Source organism: Varroa jacobsoni, unplaced genomic scaffold (genome assembly GCF_002532875.2).
Source record: "Varroa jacobsoni isolate VJ856 unplaced genomic scaffold, vjacob_1.0 scaffold_1435, whole genome shotgun sequence".
In the NCBI taxonomy this organism is placed as follows: domain Eukaryota; kingdom Metazoa; phylum Arthropoda; class Arachnida; order Mesostigmata; family Varroidae; genus Varroa; species Varroa jacobsoni.
The window spans coordinates 87,463-93,582 of NW_019214337.1; the positions used below are offsets into that span (position 1 = coordinate 87,463).

At 44.3% G+C, this 6,120-nt stretch overlaps 1 long non-coding RNA gene across 1 annotated transcript; it reads left to right on the forward strand.

Annotated features, from left to right (window-relative positions):
* The first annotated feature begins 99 nt into the window (after positions 1-99).
* Positions 100-1,978, forward strand: LOC111270044 (uncharacterized). Its single transcript, XR_002686108.2, has 2 exons — positions 100-1,060; positions 1,422-1,978. It is a non-coding gene; the product is annotated as an uncharacterized LOC111270044 (long non-coding RNA).
* Positions 1,979-6,120: the final 4,142 nt, after the last annotated feature.

Consider the following 6,120-nt stretch of genomic DNA (forward strand, 5'->3'; position numbering starts at 1 on the left):
CTGATGGAACAACAAAAAAGGCGAACAAAATCATCACGGTGAAGATTCGCTCTATAGTCCCTTAGACCTTACTTAATATGCAACAATATTTACCAACGTCCGTCCATGTATCGCCGTTCAACTTGATTGCTTCATCTTGAAGCGTGTAATTTGTATATATAATAAACGATTTGATCTCGCATATCGTTGAACATATACATCTTGCGGGAAACCTTCGACGCTGGCCAACGGCGCAGTTCCTGTACAATTAGCTAGTAGCATGAAAGCCTACGTCAACGAGACAAGTTCATCGATGAACTATTAGATCCACAAGACGCAACTCTTGCTATGAATGCTGCGAGCCGGTGGCAAACTGCGAGGGAAAGCGATATCGGAGAGGAATCTGAGGAGATAACTGCGTCTCTCGACCATGAGTGCTGACGCATCGCTGGAATCTGTTTGACCGTCGAAGAGGAAGCAAAGCGAAGACAGTATGCGATCGACCACGATGAATAGAGCCGAGGCCCAATTAGTGACGTGCGTAGTAATGTCCACAGTGTGTTAGCACTGATGTACCAACGCTTGAATTCAAAACATGAAGGGTACACCCTTCGGCTTTCTTCGATTGTTGGCGAGTGAAACTGACTGACGTTGGGTGGCATTCAGACATAACAAACGTGACGATAAGCTTCATCATAGGCTTGAGCATCTGAATGCGGAGCTTCGAGGGATTCGGGACGGACGATTCTGTAGCTTGGGAAGAAGGCTGGTGAAGAATGCACGAGTCGACGATCGCAGTTCGTAATACCGAGGAAACATGCTGCGAAATCGCGTATCGAGTAGTTCGATATCGCTTTTGGTGCGCGGTAGATCGTTTGGGAGCTACAGATGCTTAACTGGTGACGCTGATAAAGTAACGGATTATCGTTATTGGGCTAACCATAGGCTGGCACTAGTAGTCCATAGATAAAAGCTTGATCGAGGAGCTTCAGCAGAATGGCTAGCCACTGCAGCAAGGTATCCTGCTACCTGTAACGTTCTGTTTGTTATACGGGTATCATATGTTGTCTGACTTTTTAAGGTAAGCCCTAACAATGGCTTAGTTTCCCTCTAATATACTGATAATTCTCCGTTTCTGGGTGAGATATAAAACGTGTTCTGTCCCACATCGAAGCAAATGTCATAAATAATGTTTGCCGAGCAGGATCTGCAACAAATATCCTACTCATTAATAATCGGTTGAGAACTGGCCTCTTGTGTATTAGGAACAAATTTTCTGTGTCAAGTGCTCTATTAAAGGCAAACCAATCAAGGATCGGAGAAGTATTTTGTACCGTTCACGCCGCATGTGTGTACGCCAAAAGAACGTTTGTTGAACGTTTGTTACAGAAACGGGCGAGCTGGGTTTGAAAGAGGAACTAATGAAGACATTTGCATTTCAGGAAAAAGGAGACAAATCCTGCCTAACTAATGAGGATTTGTCTATGCCATCGCGAAGGGAAGCAGCAGTAACATAAAATGAATGCCATTCGTTCTGCTCTGCAAAGAAATGCTCAGTAAAGTTTTTTTTTCTCTGCTTTTCCCGTTCTAATATAATAAAACTATCGGTGTGCCTCGTGCTAGATTTGCTACCTGTCGTACATAGATGCTTTTAGTCATTACAGCTGGGTTCTGGTGACTTCTTCACCCTAAGTGCGAATATATATTTGTGCTGGAAAATAGATCGACTATTCCATAGTAACGCTGATCCTATCGTAGGTCACCATCAACGAAGTTTCAATGGCTCACCACCGAAACGTCTCGCTTCTATTGGTTGATAGGTGTACAGTAATATTCAAATATTTCGATGGGTTGAAACTGGGCATCGATTGAACCCTTTGAACTTTCTATACATTACGGCTCAGTCTAGCTGTACCAATAATGCAACTGAAACATAGAAAAGTTTCGACTATACTGAAGGAACTATAAAGGAATGATGCGAACTTTACGTAAAGCTCAATACTAACGTTTTCTTTTTTTGCCCTCACCTCATGTCCAATATTGTAAGAAGGTGTTGAAAGAAGTTGTTTTCTTTTATATTTATAGTTTTTTTTTCCCTAGGACCGTTATACTTGTATATTGTTAAATGGACTACGCACACTACAACTCATGAAGCTTTCAGATAAACGGGTTAGGAGGGAAGTTAACTCTGCGTGTCTCTCGCTGTAGTGGTATGTGACCGCCGGCGCGTTTTGGGCGCCGACTGCGACCAAAGAGACGAGGTAGAACTTTAGTATCGGCCGTAAACGAAGATCTGTTGGGCGAGGCAGGCATATAAACACATATTTTACAATGAGAAGCTTCTTGAGTTGTCGACAGCTGCCGCGGCTGTCCAAACGAGTTATCTGCGGAGAAGGACGCTGCAGTCCTTTTCTTGCTGAGTTTCTTCGTTGAGTGGTTCGCGTCTCGTAAATTCCTTGAGTCTTTATTTCTTTAGCAGTCTGAGAAAAAAGCTCAATTGTCTTTATCTGTCCAGAAAGGTGTGAATACCGCAAAAGTAGACAAGTAGTCAAAAAAAATAGCAGGACAAGCAATCAGTTAGAGTAAACGGCCACTGGTTATAGAAGGGACGGGACGCTGACCTAGGAAACTTTGACTTGCATCGTCTCGTTACATACTTCAAAAAGGGGTAAATTTTATCGTTTATTTAGAGCCAGAGGGCCATAAAATAAGTGAAGTTTGTTCTATTTGTCACAGTTCCTAAGTATGGACCCATCGCACAATTGAAAAGTAGATCCCTTGTTTTTTTCTAGCATCCAACTAGCTCGTCTATTATTAACCAGATTCCATAAATTTCGTAGTGTGTCGCCTTACCATGAGGAAAAACCTATTTTTTCTACTTTATATTCATCTATTGCCTAATAACAATAGACTGGGCGTCAGTGATGCACTCATTCGAGCAATCCGTCTTTTATTAAGCGACAACTATTCCACCATGATCCCTAACTGGCCTTAATAACAGCATTTTGTGGCCATATCTAGTTTACGCATGTCTTTGCAGTATATCACCATACCATGACACGCTAAACGGTTGTTGAGATGTCCGAGAACTACATACGATACGTGTGTCCTCATTTATCAAGTCTCTTATAACCCTTTCGCTATGCCGTCCGTGTCCGTGTACATTTTACATGTCAATTCTTAGACGACCGATTGCCCCTTTCCCTGTTCGGTTCCGTTTGGTTTCTTACCGCCGATGTTTTTTTCTATTCCTCTCGTGCCTCTGGCGTCGTCATCAAGCAGTTGGCAAAACTACCGAATGCGGCGCCGGCGGAACCGGACACCGTAAGCATGGTACGATGGCACCAAAGCACTAGAGAATAGAAAGGGAAGCTAGTTATTGTAACATACTGCAGACCGCCGACATCACCGCTCTTACTATAACCCATCCGACTATTGCTGCTGCTGCTGCTGCTGCTTGTCGTACTCCTTTCGTTGCCCCTCTGTTACTACACTCTGATGGTGACATTTAGATGGACATTGCTTTTTCCCGTTTGCCTTCTCCTTCTTCTCCTCACTTTACCCATGGTCCACTGCTCTTCTGCTGACTAACCGAGTCTGAACAACGGAGCCAGCGGGAAGACTACGAACGAACCCTTACCAGCTACCATTTTCCCAGCCGAAGAGACTTCTTTGCTTTCTGTCTGCCAGTTTCGTCGTGACAGCGGCCTTCCTCTGTACTGACGGTAGTAGCGACGCTCGTGGCCCGCATCAGTGCCCCACACAGACCCTACCATACGGAAACCATAGTGTGCGTTCTAGGGTAAGTTTCCCCCATCGCCACCACCAACCCCAGAATGGCTGGCCCTTACAGTCGTCAGCGTCGGCGGAGGCAACTACCCAATGTCTTCGTGTGTCTAGTAGCACTATTACGCTGACTCACCAGAGAGAAAGATAGACGGTAATAAGGAGCCGAGGGACGAATGTAATTAGGACATACATGACACATCCAACCGCGGCGAACGCTTGCGGAACACAGGAGTGGTTGGAGCTCGCATACGTCGAATCCGTGTTTGTCAGAAGAGACGAGACATCAGGAGAAAAAGCCTGAATACAGACAGAAAGTCTATGAGAAGTTACTAAGCAAGCCTTGCTTTCATAGCTTTGGACGGTGTTAGTACTTGGACTGTTCTCGAGGAAACAGTCCACTTTATTCAAGACTACCAAACAACCATTGAACCAACCCACTTGGTAACAGCACCCGAGTTTGACTGTGGAGCCGTTCGGACGACAAATAGCCGGACGTTGTTCGTTGTCACCCCGTGGAAAATCAGCCTTTCTTCTTTTTCAAGCGACATGATCTACAAACAGTATAGAAAGAGTTATCATATAGACGGCCTGTGGACGATCCGTAATCGCACAATCCATGATGAGGGCTACTTTATTGGGCATATAAAGCTAACATCTTTTTATTCTCTTTCTGTCGTTTTTGTTATTGGTCTCAGATGAAAAAGGAATACATTCTAACCCTGTAACTGTAATCTCGTATATCAGTTTAGAAATACACAGTGGATTATTTATACTATGTCGTCCGTCTTGCGTTGGTTTGGTGGAGATGATCTAAAATGGTGCAAAGTGAAAGTTCGTGCCGTTGCTAACAATAATTGCAGTTATGAAACGAAACCTTCTTCTCACGACATCACTTAATATATATTATTTTACAATGAAACGAAGCAGGCTCTCCACGGGCGTTAGTAGAATTCTTTCTTCCTTCAAATACAGTTGGTCGCTATTAAAATCGATTTGGTTATGATTTCTGAAAGGGGACTTTCCTTTCTAGACCTCGTCTTTCTTCCTGTCCTTCTGTCTGCCTGCGAAGTCGTCCTCTGGGATGTACTATTAGATTAACAGGAACGAGTTATGTTCGGCTGAACAGGCACGTTCGCATGGTCTCGGCGGCCACAGCACCAGCACTACTGGTCTGCTCTCTTTCCCAAGTACCGATCCTTCTTAGGTTCATTCTTGGTGCCTGTTAACGTAGTATGTAGTACCTTTGCCAGTGTCGGCTTCTCTATCGCTAAAAGGTACCTGGCAGCGGGAGTCGTAGCAGCGGCGGGCAACTTAAAAAGCCTTTTTGCAGTTCTTAAGGCCACTTGGCTTTTCCTTTCTTGCACTTGATGGTAGAACCGATTCAACTATATGCGAGAGGAGCAAGAAGCGGATGGCTGAGTCGCGTTTCGTCCCTTCGATTCGCGCGCTCTCCTTACGGGGCTGCATGTACTATCCCTCCAGCTTTGACGTGACTTTCAGAGCTCCATTAGTTGCACTTTGTTTTCATTCCGCCTCGAGCTATATCGCTTTGTATTAGGTATTTACGTGTCGCAAAAGCATCGAAGCGCCATCGTAGTCGTCGTCGGCGGCTTGGCTCGTGTTGGTCCTCTATACCAATCGCTATCGCTAATTCATAATGTCACACAGAGACGCAGTTTCGTGTACTGACAGTACCTAGTTATTCTTAGCTCGTGAAGACGTGTTTCTGACTGGTGCTGCGTATTGTGCGACAAGTCTTAACAATGCATGACCGTATCGAGTTGATATCTTCGTTGTCCTCAATATATTGTTAGAAAGCTAGCAAATGTCAGTTCTGAGGAGTTTTACGTAAAGGTTTAAAGCATTTGGAGGCCGATCGCTCAAAACAAACCTTTTCAAGAAGACTATACTTTTTTGATTCTATGTATATTTTTGGGAAGGCACTTTTGACGCTCAGCAAATTGTACTTTAGACGGGGGGATATTAGCACAAGACTACTTGGATAATGAGTTTTTACGTTTGACTCTACCGGGCGGCTCAGCTTAACTAACTCCACGTCTCTTGTCTGACCGATGAATTGTCACACACACACACACACACACACACACACACACACACACACGCTTCATTCAGTAACCAGTGACTGGTTATTAGGCGCACTTTTGCTAGTTTTATCAGTTGTTTCAGCCAATCAGATGCGCTATGAGTCCTTAAGATACTTGAAGGAGCTGAGTGCTACCTTTAGAAACAGTAATGGGCCGGTAGTAAACGTGTAACAAGTAACTCGGAACCTGAGGCCGGAACGTCTAATTAAGGGGTCTTAATTAATGGGACTGATTTGTACATACTTCT